The sequence below is a fragment of the Bos taurus genome, chromosome 24 (assembly GCF_002263795.3).
Source record: "Bos taurus isolate L1 Dominette 01449 registration number 42190680 breed Hereford chromosome 24, ARS-UCD2.0, whole genome shotgun sequence".
NCBI classification, from domain to species: Eukaryota; Metazoa; Chordata; class Mammalia; order Artiodactyla; family Bovidae; genus Bos; species Bos taurus.
Genome location: NC_037351.1, coordinates 53481897 through 53506043, shown reverse-complemented (window position 1 = coordinate 53506043; position 24147 = coordinate 53481897). Strand labels below are relative to the sequence as shown.

Genomic DNA, 24147 nt, shown 5'->3' with positions numbered 1-24147 from the left:
ATCAATTCTTCGGCGCTCAGCCTTCTTCACAGTCCAACTCTCACATCCATACATGACCACAGGAAAAACCATAGCCTTGACTAGACGAACCTTTGTTGGCAAAGTAATGTCTCTGCTTTTGAATATATAATGTACCATAAATGGAATAGTTAAATCATTTTAAGCTCTTAGTACTTCATCTGGTGAATAGTAGGTGCTTGATATATGTGTGTGTATGTGTGTGTGTGTGCTAAGTCGTCTCTGACTCATTGATTTCCCTGGACTGAAGCCCACCAGGCTCCTCCATCCATGGAATTTTCTAGGCAAGAATACTGGAATGAGTTGTCATTTCCTACTCCAGGGGATCTTCCTGACGCATGGTAGCTATTTTTATTTTTTTTATATTAGAAACTTCAGGGCTGCCCATAACAAGTGAACACTAATAGATATTACTACTGTGGCTTAATAAATAGCTTCATTTGCATATTAAGTTTCCAGAGACACCTGTTTAAGGATATAAGCAACATCAATAGGGAAAAAACCACACAAGAATCCGTGAATTGGTTGCTTCAGATTCTAATTTTTCTTTGATTTTGTATTTTTGGTTAATTGCCAGACTACAGAGTTAGTTACCATGTAATTGCAATACTTTAAAGTTAATTACTAAAGAAACTTTAAAAAATTCCTCCCTTTGTAAAATTATCTATGGAATACAATGGCTGAGAATTCAACCTTAGGTGTCGGGAAGTTCAGATTTACAGTCCGTGCTTTCTACTGGCCCAAGCTTCCTGTGAATTTATGCTTTACTTTGGCAATCATTCACAATTACCCGCAGAGGATATATAGTGTCTCTCTATGTACAAAGCACAGATTTTTCTAAAACCACCTCTAGAAGGGACAGAATATCCAGGTGCTGCTGGGGTTATTGTCTAATGCTGACTTTCTTAACTCATATGCACTGTGCTTTTCGCCGATAACTTTACATTAATATAAGGTTTGGTGCAGGATGATTTTAGGTCATTTTTATTAGTTGCAGAACATGAATAGTGCTATAAATATTGCTGCGCTTAGAGGACAATAACTTAGGCAGATTCAGTCTCCTCCATAAACAAATCTTACCTGCAGACTGTCTTGGCTACAACTTTAGTCCCTATGTGTCTCTATATTTTTCTTCATAAATAAGAGAAGCTTGCTTAGGCTTGTATATGGTGCTAAATATAAGGAGCCAAACCATTACATATGTGGAGGTTTGCTGAACTCTGTATTTGAGTACCAGATTTTTTGACACTTAAGATATCCTGGTTTTCAAATTTGGAATGAAGGGTGTGGTCAAAGACAGTGTCAGAGCATCAGTGGTCAGCCTCTTGGAATTGTGACAGTCTCCAGTTGGAGGTCTAGCCAGCACTAGGCAAGATTACGATGCAAGCAAATACATCTTCATCATTCCTCCAGGCTCTGAGTTCTAAATTGATTTCTAGTCTTTATGGCTCCATTGATCCCCCTCTCTTGCAGGATTCCATAGGCTCCATGCTCACTCTACCCTTCCCCCATCAAAACTATCAACAACAAATCCAAATTCTGAAAACAAGTATGGAGGTTCCTTAAAAAACCAGAAACAGAGTCACCACATGCTTCAGCAATCCTGCTGGGTATATATCTGTAAAAAAAAACAAAACCTGTAGTTAAAAAGATACATATACAGTCCATAGTGTTGCACAGAATCGGGCACTACTGAAGCGACTTAGCATATCCCAATGTTCATAGAAACACTATTTACAAAAACCAAGACTTGGAAGCAACCTCAGGGTCCATCAACAGATGGATGGACAAAGAAGATGTAGTAGAATATTACTGTCATAAAAAGAATGAAATAATGCAATTTTTCATTCATAAGCATTCATTCATAAGCAATAAGGTGATCCTAGAAATTATCATACTGAGTGAAGTAAGCCAGAGAAAGACAAATATCACATGATATTACTTAAATGTGGAATCTTAAAAAAAGACAAATGAACTTATTTATCAAATAGAAATAGACTCACAGTCATGGAAAACAAACTTAGGGTTACCAAAGGGGAAAGGGAGGAGAAGAGATAAATTAGGGGTTTGGGATTAACAGACATACACTATTATATAAAAATAGATAAACAAGGACTACTCTGTAGCACAGAGAACTATATTCAATATCTTGTAATAACCTATATGGAAAAGAATCTGAAAAAGGACATATAAATGGGTGTGTGTGTATATATATTCATATATATATATGAATATATGAATATATTATATATATATATGAATCACTTTGCTCTACACTTGAGGCTAACACAATATTGTAGGCCAACTGTACTTCAATAAAAAAAGAAAAACATAATACAAGTCCTTCAAAAAAAGAATGAATCTATATTTCCATCCCATTATAGCTTGTTTCTCAAAATTCAGTCTACGACAGTCTACATAGAGTTATTTGGGAAGTTTGTTAAAAATACAGATTCCCAGCTTACTCCATCAAGATATCTGGAGATACAGCTTGGATATCTGCAGGTTATCAATTTTTTAAAGTATAAATATTAGGCATGATAAAATTTGAAACCACTAATTCAAAAAGGATCAGACAGTAAAGAATCTGCCTGCAATGCAGGAGGCCTGGGTTCGATCCCTGGGTTGGGAAGATCCCCTGGAGAAGGTAATGGCAACCCATTCCAGAATTCTTGCCTGGAGAATCCCATGGACAGAGGAGCCTAGTGGGCTACAGTCCATGGGGTCACAAAGAGTTGGAAACGACTGAGTGACTAACACTTATTTACTAATACAAAAATTGCTTTTAAATATCAATTTCTTAAAATGAAGAATACATCCACAGCTCTGCAACTTCAGGCTTGTTTGCAACTGGTTTTTTTTATAGTACCTAGAACTCAGTCCATGGCAGATGGCATAGACATTCCTGGATAAAGAATTCTGGAAAAAAAGAATTATTTTTAGGATGTGAAAAAGTCAATCAAAATTTAAAACTTTGACAGGAAAATGAACTGATTGGCTACGTCCTTAAAAATCTGATACCATATACAAAGTGATCCTTTCAGCTAAATGTTTGAGAATAGCATAACTTTATTTCTTTAAGAGAGGAGGAAGAGGAGAAACAGATTTCAATAGGATGCATTCAATCTGGATGCTAATATAAAACTCTGTATCATTTTGAAAACCAAAATGCGTTCTTAAAGCAAATGTCAGGATAAGTTAAGCGTTAAAAAATCATTTACTTGAACTATTCAGAGAGTCATGTCAACAATAATTTTTAAGAAGCTTGTATTATTCTGACTCAGTGAACCCAAATCACTTAATGACTTTATGGGGGATTGATGCAGACTTAGAGACACAAGAACCTGGAAAATGTTTTCCAAGGAATTTATAGAATTTCTATGTCCTTCCTTGAAGTTCCCAGTTAAGTTTAGCAAGAATATTTCTACACACAAAAAAAGGGCATCCAACGATGTTAGTAGAGGTGATTAAATTCAGGTAAGCGATTCTTTTGGATGGCAGGGGAAGGGATGTGTTCCTTAGTATACCAAATAAGGGCATCCCAGGTGACTGTGTGGGTAAAGAATCCACCTGCAATGCAAGAGACACAGGCTTGATCCCCAGGTTGGATTCCCGGGCTGAGAAGATCCCCTGGAGGAGGGCGTGGCAGCCCACTCCTGAATTCTTGCCTGGACCATCCCATGGACAGAGGAGCCTGGCAGGCTACGGTCCATAGGGTCGCATAGCAACGGACACAAGTGAGGCGACTGAGCACGTACGCGTGCACACCAAGTAAACAATCTGATCTACGACAGTTTTTTAATAGGGTGTTTTGGCCTCGTGGAGCCTAGGCTGCATGTGGCACTTTTCATTTGAGAAGAACAATTTTTCTGGACACCACTCGTGGCTCTTCTCTGTGCTGCTAAATGGCTGCCCAGAGGTTCAACATGCTTCGGCATCCCTGACGAGACGTTTACCTTGGCAAGGTGAGGAATGCCACCGGGCGGAAGCCCAGGTTTTATTCAAATGAGAATTCTGCCGCAGGCAACAGAAACAAAGAACTGATTTAGGATAGCAGGTTGGCATGGGAAAATTGTTTTACCTGCTGCTTATCCAAGATTGTTGTTTTTGAACCAAACAATTAGCCTGAAATTAACTAAAAATAAAGTATCGGGCTCTGGTGTTCCATGTCTATGTCAACAATAATAAAAGGAAAATACAAAGAAATTTAATTTTCTGTGGCATTTTAAAACCTAGGCTTTATTTTTTAGAACTGTTTTAGGGTCACTGCAAAATTGAGAGGAAGGCCTAGGCATTTTCCATATACCTCCTGCTCCCACATTCATAGCCTCCCCAATTATCAACATCCCTCGCCAGAGTGGTACATTTGTTACAACTGATGAATCTGCATTGACATATCGTTGTCAGCCAGAGTCCTAGTTCACATTAGAGTTCACTCCTGGTGATGTACAGTCTGTGGGTTTGGACAAACTTATAATGACACGTACCCACCAGTTTAGTACCATTCAGAGTAGTTTTACTACCCACAGAATTCTGTGTGCTCCACCTGTTCACCCCTCCATCCCCCACAACCTTTGCTAACCTTAATCTTTGTCCTGTCTCCATAATTTTGCTTGTTACAGAATGCCAGTCATGTAGTTGGAATCATACAGCATGTAACTTTTTCAAGATTGGCTACTTTTGCTCAATGATATGCATTTAAGATTCCTCCCTGTCGTGTCATAACTTGATAGCTTGTTTCTTTTAAACAAGTTGCATTTTTACAAAAGAAAATCAGAACCAAAATGAATCATCTGGATGGTTGCTTTCTTTTTTGCCTCGGACAAGGCTCTTGTCCTTAGGTCTTCCCACTCTTGTTACTATTACTTGAGAGCAAATTTGTTTTTCCCTTAATGTCTTTGTTCTTTCCTTCATCCGTCTTTCTTCTAGATTCATTTTAGGCCAGATGTGATCTTGGCAACTTTCCAGTTTCTGAGGAGGTATTTAGAGAAAACTGAGACTGAGATGTTTTAAGAAGACTAGGGCGCAATCCTCATTTTTATATACTCTGCTGCTGCTGCTAAGTCGCTTCAGTCGTGTCCGACTCTGTGCGACCCCATAGACAGCAGCCCACCAGGCTCCCCCGTCCCTGGGATTCTCCAGGCAAGAACACTAGAGTGGGTTGCCATTTCCTTCTCCAACGCATGAAAGTGAAAGTGAAGTTGCTCAGTCGTGTCTGACTCTTAGCGACCCCATGGACTGCAGCCTATCAGGCTCCTCCATGCACGGGATTTTCCAGGCAAGAGTACTGGAGTGGGGTGCCATTATATACTCTACCCTTGGTGAAATGGAACAGCTGGAAGTAGTATTGAAAGCTATTATTTATCAAGAACTTACTATATATTAGATCTTTATTTAACTAGACACTTTATGCACGTTACCTTATGTCATACTTGGAACAACTTCAGAAACTTGGGATTGTTGTTTTTGTTTTATAATATGACAGCTTGGGTTAGTAAGATCTGACTCACCTGGTCTGACTGGTCCTAATTCTTACATCAAAACTGGACAGAGAAAAGGCACAGGAAAATATCATAATGCTTGCTGAATGGTATAAATCTGAGTTATAAAACTGTCACCATAAACTTTTCAAGGAATAGGATTTTATAAAAATTTTTTTGCTGGGTAATACAGTTTTTTTACATTGTATGATATTTTCCTCTTGACTAAACATTTAACTCATACTGACTTCAATCAAACATTTGTGAATTAGATATTACCATTTTACAGATGATGAGCTAAATAACCTCCCACAGTCAAACAGTTGGTGCATAGCTGGGGAACTGGAATCCATCTCTCTGTGAATATGTTTGGAATGAGCAAGGCATGAAATCTTTATAAAGGTGAAATTTTAAGCAGTCAGTGTAGCTAGCCATTTCCTAGGTCCTGTATCCTAATGGAAATTTGATACTTTCTGTGCTTCAGGGCTCAGCCTATGGGATGTCATCTGCCTCTTCAAAGGCTGACATGTGGTTTGATCAAACAAAAATGTTTGTGGAGGGTCTTGGGCTTCTGAGGGGAAGGAGAAGTACAAGGGGATTGCGAAAAGGGGGAAGGATATTAGACAGATGAGTTAAAAGACAGTTTGCCTTGGGCTGGCTGTATTGCCATCTGTCACAATGCTGCCTGCAGGATCATCCTTTCAGCTTTGAAGGGACTAAGAAATAATGATTCTGAAAAGTAGAACATATGAATCAATTTCATAACTTCACTCTTTACTTATTTTTAATCATCTTCATTTACATGTCTAAAACTAATTATACATGAAGGAAAAGAATTGGTGCGTTTGAATAATAACTAACTTGGGGGGTGCTGAGTACATTAATTTTATGGTAAGCCATTTGCCTTCGATAATTAGTTTGATGAGACTGATGTTCTTAACAAATCATATAAAATAAATGGGGTTGAAAGACACATTATTCCAAATTAAAAATCAGATGTAATATGCTAGTGTAAAACAGTGGTAATGTGTGTTAGACTTTGGAAATGAAGGAACGAAGGCTAATTTAAAAAACGTTTTGTGTAGAGACTCCAATTTAAAGAATGATGATACTATAAGCATGCTAAAATATAACATAGGTCTTGTTTTAAGAAATAAAAGCTAGAGAGCAGTTTATTAAACCCAGCTTTCATGTTAAAGCTCTCAGAGTCTATATCTGTATGTGATCAATAGAGGCTTCATACAGGAAAGGCATTACTTCTGCCTAAGCAATGTGTAGACTGTATCCCTAAGTAATATTTTCATGTTCTCCCTCTATTTTAAATGATGTTGCATTGTACTTGCACAATAAGGGGGTATGGAAACTTTGGTATCAGAACCTCATAGAAACTGACAGACTTTTATCCGTAAGTGTAAAAATGAAGCCTTTATTAGGCCATTTAAATAAGCCCCTATGTAAAATCTCTGCAGATGGGGACTGCAGCCATGAAATTAAAAGACCCTTGCTCCTTGGAAGGAAAGTTATGACCAATCTAGACAGCATATTAAAAAGCAGATATGTTACTTTGCCAACAAAGGTCCATCTAGTCAAAGCTATGTTTTTTCCAGTAGTCCTATATGGATATGAGATTTCGACTATAAAGAAAGCTGAGCACCAAAGAATTGATGCTTTTGAACTGTGGTGTTGGAGAAGACTTTTGAGTCCCTTGGACGGCAAGGAGATTCAACCAGCCCAATGTAAAGGAAATCAGTCCTGAATATTCATGGGAAGGACTGATGCTGAAGCTGAAACTCCAATCCTTTGGCCACCTGATGCGAAGAACTGACTCACTGGAAAATACCCTGATGCTGGGAAATACTGAAGGCATGAGGAGAAGGCGACGACAGAAGATGAGATAGTTGGATGGCATCACCGACTCAATGGACATGCTGCTGCTGCTGCCAAGTCACTTCAGGCGTGTCCAACTCTGTGCGATCCCATAGATGGCAGCCCACCAGGCTCCCCCGTCCCTGGGATTCTCCAGGCAGGAACACTGGAGTGGGTTGCCATTTCCTTCTCCAATGCATGAAAGTGAAAAGTGAAAGTGAAGCCGCTCATTCGTGTCTGACTCGTAGCAACCCCATGGACTGCAGCCTACCATGCTCCTCTGTCCATGGGATTTTCCAGGCAAGAGTACTGGAGTGGGGTGCCAGTGCCTTCTCTGCAATGGACATGAGTTTGAGTAAACTCTGGGAGTTGGTGATGGACAGGGAGGCCTGGTATGCTGCAGTCCATGGGGTCTCAAAGAGTTGGACACGACTGAGTGACTGAACTGAACTGATATAAAATCTGTATATTTCTTGCTTTAGTTTTGTTAAATTTTTCTTAGTATTTCTTGAAACTTTTATTTGCTGCATACAGATTCAGGAATTATGTCTTTCTTCATGAACTGATATTTTTTTAAGATTATGAATTGTCCCTCTTTACCTCTGTTAAGCTCATTGCCTATTTTGTGTGATCTTAGTGGAGCCACAGAAGATTTTATGTTCAGTATTTGCATGATGTGTTTTTCCATTACTTACTTTCAACCTGTCCATAGCTTTAATTTAAGTTGTGTATTGTGAAAACGGAATATAATTATGCTACTTTTTAGTTCAGTTCAGTTCAGTCGCTCAGTCATGTCTGACTCTGTGACCCCATGAACCGCAGCACGCCAGGCCTCCCTGTCCATCACCAACTCCCGGAGTCCACCCAAACCCATGTCCATTGAGTCGGTGATGCCATCCAACCATCTTATCCTCTGTCGTCCCCTTCTCCTCCTGCCCTCAATCTTTGCCAGCACCAGGGTCTTTTCAAATGAGTTGGTTCTTTGCAGCAGGTGGCCAAATTATTGGAGTTTCAGCTTTAGCATCAGTCCTTCCAAGAACACCCAGGACTGATCTCCTTTAGAGTGGACTGGTTGGATCTCCTTGCAGTCCAAGGGACTCTCAAGAGTCTTCTCCAACACCACAGTTCAAAAGCATCAATTCTTTGGCACTCAGCTTTCTTCACAGTCCAACCCTCACATCCATACGTGAACACTGGAAAAACCATAGCCTTGACTAGATGGACCTTTGTTGGCAAAGTAATGTCTGTGCTTTTTAATATGCAGTCTAGGTTGGTCATAACTTTCCTTCCAAGGAGTAAGCGTCTTTTAATTTCATGGCTACAATCACCATCTGCAGTGATTTTGGAGCCTGGAAAAATAAAGTCAGTCACTGTTTGCATTTTTTCCCCATCTATTTGCCATGAAGTGATGGGACCAGATGCCATGCTACTTTTAAAAAAGTCCAATCTCATCTTATTTGCCTTTTAATTGGTATGTTTAGTGCATTTATAATTAATATAATTGTTGACATATTTGAATTTATATTACTTGTTTTCTATATAGCCCATGTGCTCTTTATTTCTTCTTTTGTCTTATTTGAGTATTTTTTTAGTCTTTTAGCCTAATCTCTCAGTTGGCTTTTTTGCTATACCCATTTGGGTATAAATAAAGTTAGAAGTTAAAGTTAAGTCACTCAGTCGTGTCCGACTCTTTGCAACCCCATGGACTGTAGCCCACCAGGCTCCTCCATCCATGGGATTCTCCAGGCAAGAATCCTGGAGTGGGTTGTCATTTCCTTCTCTAGGGGATCTTCCCGACCCAGGGATCGAACCCAGGTCTCCTGCAGTAGAGGCAGACGCTTTAACCTCTGAGCCACCAGGGAAGCACAATTTGGGTATAGGGGTTATAATATAACTTATCATGGTTTACCTTGACTGATTATTAGACTACTTAAATAAGAAATTTATGATAATATAATTAAATTTTATACCCTCCAGAACTTTGTGATATTGTTTATATACATTTTACATGTTCATATATTATCAGATCAGATCAGATCAGTCGCTCAGTCGTGTCCGACTCTTTGCGACCCCATGAATCGCAGCACGCCAGGCCTCCCTGTCCATCACCAACTCCCAGACCTTATAAAGTCATTGTGTTTGCATTGTGTCTTTGTTCTTTAAGAAAGATATATTAAGAATATAAAATTAAGTATATTTAAGAAAATATATTTAGCCAAAATTATTGTAATTTTAGTTCTCCTGATTTATTCCATTCTGTATATTGACATTTCTATATGGTATTATTTTATTTTGACCTCTTGAAGTCAAATACTACGATATGAAAAATACCTTTATTTAACCTTCAGTTTTGAAGGATATTTTTGTTGGATATTGGGTTCTTTGTTGATTATATTTTTCCTTTCAACTCATTAAAAATATTGTACCATTGCCTCTGACTTCAATTATTACTGATGAGAAATTGTTCATAATTTATATTAATATTTCTTTCTGTGTGTGGAGTGTATCTTTTTTTCTTTCACTTCTTTGAGGATTTTTTTTCTTTATTTCTGATTTTCAATAGTTTGACTATTGTATACCTAGCCTAGTGTGGGGTGTTTTTTTTGTTGTTGTTATATTTACCATGTTTTGAGTTACTTAGTTTATTGCATATATCAGTTGGTATTTTAATGAAAATTAAAAAAACTTACATCCACTTTCCTTAAAATATTTATTTTCTGTCTCTCCTCCCTGGAACTCAAATTATACATATATTAGTCTACTCAATTTTGTCCTACAGACCAATGGAAGCTATGGTCATTATTTTTAAATTTTTTCCCCTCCCTGTTTTAGCTTTGATAATTTCTATTGTGTTTTAGGGAGAAGGCAATGGCACCCCACTCCAGTACTCTTGGTTGGAAAATCCCATGGACGGAGGAGCCTGTTAGGCTGCAATCCATGGGATCCCTAAGAGTCAGACATGACTGAGTGACTTCACTTTCACTTTCCTGCATTGGAGAAGGAAATGGCAACCCACTCCAGTGTTCTTGCCTGGAGAATCCCAGGGAGGGGGGAGCCTGGTGGGCTGCCGTCTATGGGGTCGCACAGAGTCGGACACGACTGAAGCGACTTAGCATAGCATAGCATAGCATACACTGTGCTTTTACCAAATTCATCAACTCTTTCTCTTGTAGTATGCAATGTTCTCTTAATTCCATCTGATAAATTATTTTATTTATAATACTATTTGCTTAGTTTTAGGACTTCATTAAACTCTTATTTAGTATTTTCTTTTCTATCCTCAAAGATCCAAGCGGTGGTCATAGGGAAGTGTAGTGGAGAGACGTGAAGGTAGAAATCATTAGAGTGGAGAAGTTCAAGAAGAAGTTATCCATTACATCTCTGAAGTTTTCCGAGATGGTGGAGGAGTTAAGGCAGAAAGCCAGCCGATAGTGAAAGGGCTGGGCATTGTTCAGCAGCCCATCAGTCTGGGCAGGGCTGGATTGACTGTAGATCTTGGAGGCAAAGCAGATCTCCAATGGTTTATATAGCAAATAATGAGAGGGTTTTTCATAAAGCTGATGGGTAATGGCCTTGAACTGGAAACAGGCGACGAGGAGAATCCTGACTGTACTGTGTAGACATGGGAGAAACAACAGACTCCACTTGAGAGATCTTCAAGGGAGGTGGAAATTGGGGGAAATGTCAGGATTTAATTAAAGCAAAGGGCATGTTGTGTGTCTTTCAAAGAGACTAAGGGCATAAATGAATCTGTTGGTGATGGAATAGGAGTTTAAAAGGACACAGTGAAAACAGAGGAGGGGAGGATGGGAGTGGGAGGCTGGAGCCACAGGTCAGTGGGATGGGGGTGCTGTGGAGATGGGTCACTGAACGGAACGTCACTGGGCACTGCCAACGACAGGGAAAAAGCATTAAAGAGTCCGTAACATCTCGCAGAGCTTCACCTTAGTGGTTTGGTTACCAAAATGGCTCTGGCGTTCCATGGCGGGGAGGCTCTATGCGTCACCTGCAGCTGACTCCACGTGGTGCTGAGAGACCAGAAGAGGAGGCAGGCCCGCATGCTTCATTCTCGGCAACAGTGGGAGGAATTAAGTCAGAGCTTGTACTCTTGTAAATGAAGAATATTTTTACCGACAGAACCTGTCTGAGAATGGTTTCTAAAAGAGGAAGGAGGAGATATTCAGCTTATTGTCTTACATACTAAAGGAGACCTAGGTGCCACATAAGTGGGAAGAAAATACAGAAGGAGGACTAGAGAGGTGAAACCGTATTTTGGAGTCAGAGCATTCCTCACTCATCTTGCCTCCCCGTCCTGACCCCTCCCACCACTGAATGGCCTGGGCTATCTTCATCCCTCTCTGCTGCTGCTGCTAAATTGCTTCAGTCGTGTCCGACTCTGTGTGACCCCAGAGATGGCAGCCCACCAGGCTTCCCTGTCCCTGGGATTCTCCAGGCAAGAACACTGGAGTGGGTTGCCATTGCCTTCTCCTCCCTCTCTGCTACAGTCCCTTAATTTTGGGCAGTTGGATAGACTGTTTCGTGTTGAAACTGTGATTGATGCTAATCACAGGTTCTAGACTCAGGAGTTAGGTGTTTCAATTCCTGCTGTCATTGATGACTTATTATTAATATCATTGATGAATTCTGGTTATTGATGACTTGATAGCTCAACTAAGCTTCAAATTATTTACTTGAAAATAGACTTAAAGCTTTCTTTAATAAACATTTTCCTTTGTAAAGGCAAAACTTTATGGGACTACTTCATAGAGTCACTGAAATTTAGAATCAATACGAAACTTAGAGACTATTCAGGTCTTACCCTCAACAATTTAGTTTACTTTTAATTTCTAAGTATTGTCCCTTTAATTAAACTAGAGCTGACTATTGCTGGAAACTGTCTAGAGCTGGCTTATCCCATATTCAGGTAGAAGGAAAACTTTCTCTTCTACATTTCCTTTAGGTTTCCTGGGCTCTTCTCACTTCTGAAAATTACAAGTGTACTTGGTTATTGCAAGGAGTGGTCCACACAGGTTAAGTCAGATAGGCGTCAAACAAAATCTTAGAATGCAGACAAGTGTCCTATTGGCTGCAGGTATAGGGAAGTTCTGGCTGGATGTCCTCTGGAAGGATAATGTGAAGAACAAGGGTGAGGATTGGGGATGGAGAGCTGGAGGTGGATGGGACTTGTTCCACCGGGGCCCTGTGGATACTGACTGTGAACCAGCTTTCCAGTCTCATCTTATTGGGTGCCACCTGCCTCTTCCACCTGCTTTCAGTCTGGCAATTGTGTGAGGATTGGTGGTGATAGGGAGTTGAGAGTGATTGGGGAGATTTATTCATATTTTTGGGGGCTTCCCTGCTGGGTCAAATGGTAAAGAATCTGCCTGCAATGCAGGAGACCTGGGTTCCATCCCTGAGTCAGGAAGATCCCCTGGAGAAGGAAATGGCAACCCACTCCAGTCCTCTTGCCTGGGGAATTCCATGGACAGAGGAGCCTGGCAAGCTATATAGTCCATGGGGTCACAAAGAGTCAGACACATGACTATGTGACTAACATTCACTTTCTGTTTTTTTTCACTTTATTTATTTTTTTGGAGACTAATTACTTTATAATATTGTATTGGTTTTGCCATACATTGACATGAATCTGCCATGGGTCTCACACCTCCCTCCCCATCCCATCCCTCTGGGTCATCCAGTCACCAGCCCTGAGCATCCTGTATCATGCATCAACCTTGACTGGCGATTAGTTTCACATATGATAATATACATGTTTCAATGTCATTCTCCCAAACCATCCCACCCTTGCCCTCTCCCACAGAGTCCAAAAGACTGTTCTATACATCTGTGTCTCTTTTGCTGTCTCGCATACAGGGTTATCGTTACCATCTTTCTAAATTCCATATACATGCGTTAGTATACTTCACTTTCATTCATATTTTCTACTAAATGTTTCCCTCCTGCCTGAATTGTTGTTGTTGTTGTTATTGTTGTTCTCTTAAGCCATAGACTTTTGAAGCTCAAAACCTAATGAGACTCCTTTTCCCTCTACATTTTCTGCTTTTAAATTACTTCCCAGAGGCAGTGAGCACGGAATAGCTTAGTTGTTTAAATGAGGAGCTAAGGCAAGAAGCAAGGGAGACAATGGTAAGAATCACATTGGCTAACACTAACTACAAAGCCAGCAAACCAGTCAAGAATGTTCTAAAAGCATAAAAAATAAGCTAAAAATACATGCGTGCGTGCATGCTGAGTCACTTCAGTTGTGTCTGACTCTTTATGACCCCATGGACTGTAGCCCACCAGGCTCCTCTGTCCAGGGGATTCTCCAGGTAGGAATACTGAAGTGGGTTGCCATGCCCTTCTCCAGGGGATCTTTCTGCTGTGACCCTATATTGTACCTTAAAAAACCTAGAAGTTCTCTGCCTCTTTATAAATAATATTCAGTGGATATGTTGGTGTTTTACTGACCTTAAATAGTATCTGAAATACAAACTATACAAAATAGAAATAAACACAGTTGGTTGAATGGTGAAAAAAAACCCCAGAAAACAACCAGTAAGTAATTTTTTTTTTTTTTTTGATGTAATTCACTCTTCCTTTTTTCCTTCACACTGCTTTAGAGATAGACTTGTAGGTAAATTTTATAGCCATCGGTAGAAATTTATAGCTTAGTAGTTCCTACTTATAAATTTCCTAACTCATATTTCTGGAGTAAACTTAATGGGCTAAAAGCTTTTTTAAATGGTTTCCAGCTGTGTGAGTGTATGTGTGTGTGCACAGACTTTTGGTGTCTGTATAATGATCCCTCCTCAGTCATGAAATCCATGAATAAAAATGAGCATGTAAAGACATTTATTAGGATATAATTGGGCAGGAAGCACTGTAGTATGCTGCATGTGCATTTAGATTCTGTTATTCACTATGTTTGCAGGATTTAAAATGATGCTTGGTTCTAAAAACCCTGAACAAAGGCTTCCTGAGGAGGCATATTCCATGGTGTGATAGGAGGGCCCTGTGAAACCTGGTATAACCAGTACATGTGTTAATCCTCTGCTCTGGTATAAGCATTCTCATTAGAGTCCAGGTTTTTTAGCATAATTTCAAAGTCATGTACCCAGTTTGATGTGAACAACTAGTGAAAAGTAGGACATTTGGTGAGATTGGGCCATATATCTTTGGGAAGTCAATTCACTGCTTGGGTCTCAACCTCTTTAGCTTAAAACAAGACGGTTGGAATAATAATCTCTAAAGTCTCTCCACCTATAAGTCAACAACTTATCTCATTTTTCATAAACGTTATAGAAAGAATGAAAGGGCAGGACGATGTTCTGAAACAGCATGTGTTTCACTTGGGCTTGGAGGCAGGGCTCCACCTAATTCACTCTGGACAGATCCTTTATCTAAGCTGTTCTAAAAGATCACCAGGGACCATGCTTGATAATCCTCTCTGCCACCTACCTGTCTCAAGAATTTTAGTGTCTATAGCGACACTGTACCCAGAACGTTGTAATTTCTCAGCTAACTGCTGGCTGATGATGCTAATCATAGTCTGCCTGGTGGACCCCAGGCTGCGGTCAAACTCCACTTTGTCAGGTTTTGTTATCCACAGACTCAGAGAGTAAAGATGGTTACTTACAACAGGGGGCCCGTATTCATGAAAAGGAAGGGAATGATTTCCACCCCACCTCTGTCCCTGATTCCACAGACTCAGAAAGTAAAGATGGTTACTTACAACAGGGGGCCCATATTCATGAAAAGGAAGGGAATGATTTCCACCCCACCTCTGTCCCTGATTCTTGGAGACGTTTTGCTTGCGACTCTACATTTCAAAAAATAGCCGGATCGAATAAGGCAATGTGAATGATGTGTTAAGGAACATTCTGTGACTTACCATTTGGGAGGATATATAAAACCCTGCTCTTCTTAGTCTAAAAACTGTTGTTAATACTTTGTTATTTAATGCGATAAGGAACATGAGAGCTTTTGTATCCTGTTCTGTTCTGTGCAGGTATTATGATCACTATTTTATGTCCAGTGGTGCTGATAAGTTTGGGCTGGTTTCCTCTGTTCTCTTTCTTACCCACCTACCCTTTTGATGAATAAGCCGACTGTGGTTAGAGGTAGAGTTTTACACCTTAGGCACAAGAAAATCTAATCAGTTAGTTCCATCACTTGAAATTCAAACTGAGTATTTAGGACAATAAAAGGAATATATATATATATTGTTGTGTCTTCAGGGACTTTGACCAGTCTTTGGGGTTTTGCAGCCCATTCATAAAGACAATGGCAAACGAGCAGGATCCAGAAAGATGCCTGCTTCCTTGAGTCCCCAGGTCAAGTTCAAAATGTTCCTCATGCTCCTGTGGCCTGTAACACTCTTTTCTATGATGGCACTTCTAACTCGAATTATAATTATTTGTATTGTCTGTTTTCCCCGTTGTGTCGTGAATTCCTAAAGAGTGAGGGCCATGTTTGTTCGTCAGTTCCTAATACAGTGTCTATTGCACAGAAGTTGCTCTCTTCATATGCACTTTGTGAATTAATAAATGAATATATTGGAAGGTAGAGTAAGAGGATCTAAAATGGAAGTATGTTCTCCTTAGAAGTTGTACAAGCTGATTCAAAGACCATGGGAGGGAATTATTAGCCTATTTATTTATGTATTTATTTCTTAACACTTTCCGTTTTGTGTGTTTTCCGACGTTCATTCTGTATTATAATAGTTCAGCAGGTGGCTCAGTGGTAAAGAATCTGCTTGCCAATGCAAGAGACTCAAGAGATGTGAGTTCGACCCCAGGGTCAGGAAGATCCCCTGGAGAAGAAAATGGCAACCCACTTCAGTATTCTTGCCTGGTAAATTCCACGGACAGAGGTGCCTGGAGGGGAACCGTCCACAGGGCGCAAAGAGTTGGACATGACCGAGCACACACACAGCGGGTTAAAGTTGGCTTCAAGTTTTCTGATAATCCTTCCACTGAAAAGTAGGAATCTGTATGACTTTCTCTTGAATCTGTGCTGTTCCTGTGACTGCTTTGACTAACAGAATATGATGAAAGGGATACGATATTCATTTCTGTGTCCAGTCCTTAAGAGACTGGCAGCTTCTACTTCATCTCCCAGAGAACTTCTCATAAGTCCTGAGTCACCATGTAAGAAGTGGGAATTCCCTTCTGGGGAGACTATGTGGAAAGGCACTGAGATCTCATGAAGAAAGAGAGAGCCCCATTTGAACCTAACTTTTCTGGTGTCTCCTCTAAGACACTAGGCTTGTGAGCAAAGTGGTCTTGGATCCTCAAACCAGCCTGGCTGAGCCATTAGTTGAATACCACTGAGAGACTCTCGTCAAAGAAGCAGAAGAATCACCCACTGAGCTGTCTTAATACAGGACTAACAAAGTCATGAGTCATAATAATACGGTGGTTGTTTTAAAGCACCAAGTTTTAGAGTAGTTTGGAAGAACAATAGATAACCATCACTATACAGGAGGTGTGCCCTTTTTTAATCGAAGGGGACGCATGATCGAGAGTGTTTGGTGATCACAGAGTTAAATGACAAGGGATTAATGTTGTCAACACGTTGGAGAATGACTCTGCAGTTCTTAAATTTCTCTCTATTTGACTTCTCTGTAAGCAGCTTGAGAAATGGGAAGAGGATAGGTTTTGAATTTAGCCAGATACAGGTTTCAGTTCGGAGAAGGCAGTGGCACCCCACTCCAGTACTCTTGCCTGGAAAATCCCATGGACGGAGGAGCCTGGTAGGCTGCAGTCCATGGGGTCGCTAGGAGTCAGACACGACTGAGCGACTTCACTTTCACTTTTCACTTTCCTGCATTGGAGAAGGAAATGGCAACCCACTCCAGTGTTCTTGCCTGGAGAATCCCAGGGGCAGGGGAGCCTGGTGGGCTGCCGTCTATGGGGTTGCTCAGAGTCAGACACAACTGAAGTGACTTAGCTTAGCTTAGCTTAGCTTAGTTTAGGTTTCAGTTTAGGATCTATTGCCTCTAGGCTGTATGACTTGACTAAGTTACGTAATCTTCCTAAACCTCAATTTCCTCCTGTAAAACAGGACAAATCTCTCAAACAATTTCATTGAAGAATTATAGTGAAGCCTAGTAAGTGGTCAATAAATTTTATCTCCTACTCTCATTACTTTCATTTTTTTCTGGTATCTTATTGACAAACTGAGGCTTTAAAGCAAAGGGTTTAAATTTAGCAACCAGTGGCAGCAGCAGCAGCAGGCTATAACTAGCATAGAAGCATGGGTTATTACTATATTCTTATCTCATAAATATTTTTGGTTTAGTGCTTGAACATACTTGAAACATAGCCAGGAATATTTTTTCAATCAAGACATCTGTTTCAAGTGGGAATGAGGTGGCTGAGAGTTAATTAGTTTCAAGTGGTGTCACATTTCGGGCCAAGTTGAACCACTTGCCAGGGATGGGTTATAATTTTAGCCAGATGAATAGTAAACTATGATTTTTTAAAAATCATATTTTGAGTGTCAGATCAATTTTTTAATCAAATATCACATATCTTGTATCCCTAAATCAGTGGTCAGGCGTCTGTAGATGCTCAATATATCTGTGGATGATGAGGATGAATTTCTCTAAGTGTTTACCCCTGTCAGATTACAGTGATATAAGATTGCCTATTTTTTCTTTTTTTCAGGCTAGCTTATGAAGCTGAGATCAATCTGTTGAACACTGAACTGTCGTACGAGGAAGATGATATCTTGTCCCTAAGTCCATCTATACAGGCTTATTATTGCTTTCATTATTGTGGTGAGAAACACACAGCGTAAAATTTACCATCTTATCCATCTTCACGTGTGCAGGACAGTAGTGTTAATTACATGCCCTCTGTTGTGCCACAAACCTCTGGAATGAATTTCTTCATCCTGCAGATTTGAAACTCTATATCCATTGGACACCCCCTCCTTCCTCTCTCCCCCTAACCCCTGGCAACCATGGTTCTATTTTCTGTTTCTCAATAACCTTGTTATTTTTATACCCAAGTTGTTACCATTCGTTTGCTTCCTTGTGTCGATGATCATATCTCTATTCATCCAGTTCTTTCCACTTACAGTCTCTGCAATTTGTCTTCACCTCCTACGCTGGCTTTATCACCCACATCAAGTAACTTTGTACAGTTCCATGTTTTGAATCACCTCATCATTTTGCTTTCCAGAACAATATTTTTTCACTCTTATCTGCAGCCCCACTCTTAGTGGTAACCTGTCCCAGAGGTTTCCCAATATTTTCCCACCTTGCCTTTGAAAACTGCGGATGAGGAACCCTGGACTACCAGCCACCTTCAAGTATAGTCTGAGGCCATTTCTTACAGCCACACATTGACAGATAGGTTGGTCTCCTTAGCAGTTAGAAGTGGTTGAGCCTAGTAGAAGGTTAAGCATATGGAATCTTGCCTGAGTGTATGCTTGATGAAGAGTAATGCGGTCTCAGCAGTGCTTAAGGGTTTTCAATCACTTAAAATAGATGCTGGGTTTGATACGGTAGTCAATCTCTATCAGGCATATTCAGAAAACCTTGAATCATTCGATTCAGCAAACCTCTGCTTATGATCATTCAATTCAACAAACCGCTGCTCATGTGGCACTCATGATAGCAATTTGAGTGATGAGCGAGTTTTAGAATGGCTTTGTTCCTACTGAGAACATTTCCTTTGAATGTTTCAAGGTTGGTGAACTTGGCCCCACACATGCAGGGGTTGTCAGGTACTTGTGGTGGTGAAGCTGATAATTTATGTCACATTTTTATTTTATAGGGTTTATACTTCTTCCATGATTCCTCATAAACTCTTTATGAAGTACAGAATATTGTACAGGAAGCTGTTTTTAGAAATGATTTTATTTTTAGAGAAAGGGCTGATAAAGAGTTAATATTTCTAGATAGTAGATATAGACTTTTTTCTCCTGGGCTTTTATTAAGCCTCCTGAGCCATCGGACCTTGTAAGTCAGCACTGTCTATAGTCTGAATATAGATTAATGTCCCCATTAATCAATTACACAAGAAAACCATTGGCATTTATCTGCTATCTAGTGTGATGATTTTTCAAACCAAGTTGCATAAGAAACACCTGGAGAAGAACTAGGAAAATGTAAATTCTCAGGCATCATTCCCTCAGGTTCTTATCCACTGATCTTTTGGGCCTAAAAATATGCTTTTTAAGCATTTGAATTTTTTAATCTGTGATGGAATATGCGTAACAAAATTGACCATTTTAATCATTTCTAAGTGTACACCTCAATGACGTACATTCATATTATAGTGCAACCATCACCACTATCCATCTCTACAACTGAATCTATGCTTTAAAAATACCCTTGGTGATCTTGAAGCAGGGAATTCCTTCCACGTTTTGTGAAACACTGATACAGTGTGGGCTTAGAGCTGGACTAGGCATCATGGGAAAAACAAAATTGGTGAAGGATGATCCTGAGACTCAAGTGGTTTACACTTTGACAGAGAACAAGAGAATACGATGACAGAGGAATAGCTAGAGAATAATCCCAGACAGAAGAAAATTTAAGTGATTATATAATTATACATATCATTATACATATACACATGCCCATTAAATTGACAGGTAGGTGCTAAAAGGAATGAGACCTGAAGATACATATGATTAAAGCTTCTGTGCTCAGTTGTGTCCGACTCCTTGCAACCTCTGGATAATAGCTTACCAGGCTTCTCTGTCCATGGAGTTTTCCAGGCAAGAAGACTGGAGTGGATTGCCATTTCCTACTCCAGGGGATCTTCTCCCCTCAGGGATTGAACCGTGTCTCTTGTGTCTCCTGCATTGGCAGGCATATTCTTTACCACTACACCACCTAGGAAGCATATATATGATTGAAAAGTAATGAATACTATGGCGGAATGGGTCTTGAGTTTGACTCAAGCAATGTTCTCTATACAGCCTTGCTGGTCATAAAGGCGACAATGTTAGGATTCTAGGCAAAGAAAGTCATGTGATCTGGTACAGATAAGTCCATTTCTCCAAAGATTGATGACAGCTGATGCAAGTCAGTGATTATGCTGACATCATATTTCCCATCTAGAAATGAGAAAATGAAATTCTGTGAATGTTTCAGCAAGGAGCCAAAGACATAAACAAGCACAACAGTGTCACATGTTTTTGGTCACATGGTCACAAGTGGAAAGTCATAGATCTTTTCATATGAAGAACACCTAGATAAGAATTATTAATTTGGTAAGTATTCTTTCTTGCAGCTAAAATAATAAAGAGAATTTCCACTTTTCCATTATCATGGTTAAAAGCACCTGTCACCTTGCATTCTCAAGACTAAAATTGTTGCCTAATCCAAGGTCATGAAAGTTTACTCCTATGTCTTCTTCAAAGATTTTTATAGTTTTAGCTCTTGCATGTTGGTCTATGATATATTTTGAGTTGATTTCTGTAAGTGATATGAGGTAGGGGTCCAGGCTCAGTGTTTTGCATGTGACCATCCAGTTGTCTCATCACCATTTGTTGAAAAGACTCAGACACCCTCTTTCCTTTGGTCTGTTCCTAGGTAATCTACCAGTCATTGAGGACTTTACCTTATGCTTGCCTCTCCTCCTACAGGGGACAGAGATTTCACTATAAAACTCACCATGGGCTGAAACTGAGATCACATGTCTGCCACGCATAGCTTTTTTCTCAAGATGAGGGAAGGAAGGATTTGGGTGTCTTTCTGAGGTCAAATTCACCCTTGGGAGGAGTGAGTGAGGGGCTAGAGAGAGTTCAAGGTTAGTTTTAGCTAGGGGAACTGACTTCACTTGGAGAAAAGTAATTGGGGATAGGAAATCAGTTTTTCGCCTTAAAATGTTGCAATACCTCTTCCTCCCTCCATTCAATTCGCTGTACCACTCCCCTGCCCCAAATCCTCCTGTGGCTCCCTGTTGTCTACAGCATTGCATCATGGTTTATTTGGTCAGCTCCTTTTTGTTGGGCACTGTATTAGTCAGATTTTTTGGAGAAATAGAGCCTGTTTTATTTTATACAGATACATAGAATTAGGTTTCCTATGAGTGATTGACTCACGTGAGTATGGAGTCTGAGAAGCTCCATGGCCTGTCAGCTGCAAGATGAAGGTCCAAGAAAGCCAGTGGTGTGGTCCCAGTCCAAGTCCAAAGGTCTCAGAATCAAGGCAGCCAATGGGGTCAACCCCGGTTTGAGTGCAGAAAAACAGTGTCCCAGCTCTAGTAGAGCCAAACAGGTTCTTCCTTTGTTCACCTTTTTGTTCTATTTAGTCTCTCAACAAACTGGATGAGATCCACCTTCACTGGGGAAGGCAAACGTGTATACTCAGTCTACTGATTTAAATGCTAATTTCGTCCACGAACATCCTCATAAACACACCCAGAAACAATATCAAGCCAGATATGTGGGCACTCTGATCCGGTAACGTTGACACATAAAATTAACCATGGTAGATAGGGTGGGGAGGGTGGTGGGAGGCGGGTTCAGGATGGGGGGGACACATGTATACTTACTGCTAATTCATGTTGATGTATGGCAAAACCCATCACAAAATTGTAATTATCCTCCAATTAAAATAGATAAATTAAGAAAATTTAACCACGATAGGCACTGGGTTGTTTCCAATTTTTAAGTGTTATCATTAACACTATTGGGCTTCCCTCATAGCTCAGCTGGTAAAGCATCTGCCTGCAGTGCCGGAGACCCGGGTTTGATCCCTGGGTCGGGAAGATCCCCTGGAGAAGGAAATGGCAAACCACTCCAGTGTTCTTGCCTAGAGAATCCCATGGACAGAGGAGCCCGGCAGGCTACAATCAGTGGGGTCGCAAGAGTTGGACACGACTGAGCGACTAAACCACCACCACCGTTAATGCCGCTACTGATTTGGGTAATGGTTTCCAAAACAGTTAAGTCGTCACATCCTTTACCAATGTAACCTTCTTACATGTTGGAACTGTGTCTGTCTCTTTCTGTCAACGATGTCACCGTTTGGCTAGAACAACAGTGCACTAATATGAGTGTGAAAAGAAAGTTCTAGTTTTCAGAAAAGCCAAATTTAATCTTTCTTCAAGTGAGTTGCTAAAAAAAGGAACAAACTTTCCAGTTGTGTGAAGTTGAATGTGGAGTGAATGTTAGATAATAAGGCATTATAGTTAATTTTGTTGTTTGTGATAAAGGCACAATGGTTATGTAAAGCAAATATCTTTATTGGTTTGAGATGCTCTAGAAGTTTGGGTAGCAAAACAAATGACTAGGATTGCTTTAAAATGTTTCAGAAAAAAATGTATATCAGTATTGGCAACATAGTGGTAATTATTGAGCCAAATAATAGGTACATGAATATTCATTATAACATTCTCTCAGTTTTTGTGTATGCTTACAAATTTTAATGAATGTTGAAACATAATCTCATTTAATACAACATGCTAAAGGATTGGAAAAATAATAAATATAGAAAAACATTGTCATCAGAATGCTTTCCAATTCCTTTAAATTATCATTTTTTAAGAAAAGAAACTGAAGTTAAAAATTACAGATGACTAATTATCCTCTGGGTTTAGTTTATATAAGAAAATTGAAGTGCAGTTCAGTCAGTGTATCCATATATGAAGGAATGAGCTTTATTTCTAAAAATAGGTAAAGAATGCATATTTATATATTTAAGAGGAAATTACATGTTTAAGAATGTATGGATTATTTTTGAAACATTTTCACATTAGCTAGCTTTCAAAAATAGCATTTTTCATTTTAGAATAATTATAGATACACTGAAAAGTTACAAAGATAATACAATATTCATGTCTACCCCTTACCAGTTTCCTTTACTATTATTAACTTCCATTAATATAATACATATGCCAAAACTAAGAAACTAGCCTTTCTTAGTTGATTTCTAAGCACATTTATATGGGCTCACATATATATGAACACATTGTGCTCAGATGCTCAGTCGTGTCTGACTCTTTGCGACCCCATGGACGGTAGCCCTGCCAGGCTCCTCTGACCATGGGATTTCCTAAGCAAGAATACTGGAGTGGGTTGCCATTTCCTTCTCCAGGGGAATCTTCCCAACCCAGGGATCGAACCCTCATCTCTCACTGCTCCTGCATTGGCAGGCAGATGCTAGCAGCACCTGGGAAACCCAACCTTACTATATTACTATTAACTAAACCCTAGACTTTTTTTTTCCATTTTCACCAGTATTTCCACTAATACTCCTTTCTGTTTCAGTATCTGTTTTCTCAAATATCAGTTTTCCCCAAGAAGATGGTTATACTGGAGTCTTCCTGCTGGAATCTTCCCAGTGGGCTGCCCCTGACATGTAGATGGGTGAGGGAAGGAGAAGAGATCCCTGAAGTGGATCTTCTAGGCTAGAATCTGTGCAAAGGGAGGCCCCAGGAGACCCAGGAAGAACTACAGATGTCCCCTGAGAGAGCTGGCGTTGAACAGAGGCCACGCCCAGAGACACATGGACAAGATACAGAGGGGACAGCACCACGTCGTGGGGCCATTACTGGGGAAACTTGCCTTTACTCTCTCTCCTTCTACATACACCCCAACCCACGGGACAAGGCCTAGGGAAGAGTGAGGGGGAGAGGGTGAGCACAGACCAAGGTCCCCCACGCTCAGCTGGTGGAGCCTCACATCCAGCCTGCAGAGCAGACAACTTGGGTTCTAACACGCGTCTACACTATAAAAATGAAAAGGGTGAGGTCTTTGAGGATCACCTTGAGACTGATACTGTGATCAGTCATCCAGGAAGGTAAAGGATAAG

General features: G+C 40.1%; 1 long non-coding RNA gene across 1 annotated transcript in view; it reads right to left on the bottom strand.

Moving 5' to 3' along the window:
- Positions 1-653: 653 nt before the first annotated feature.
- LOC132343793 (uncharacterized) overlaps positions 654-24147 on the bottom strand; it is a 41941-nt gene continuing 18447 nt past the window's right edge. The window contains exons 3-4 of the long non-coding RNA XR_009492757.1: positions 21435-21675; positions 654-1636 (exon numbers count right to left, since the gene is read on the bottom strand). This is a non-coding gene — a long non-coding RNA (uncharacterized lncRNA). The remainder of the gene's footprint in view (positions 1637-21434; positions 21676-24147) is intronic.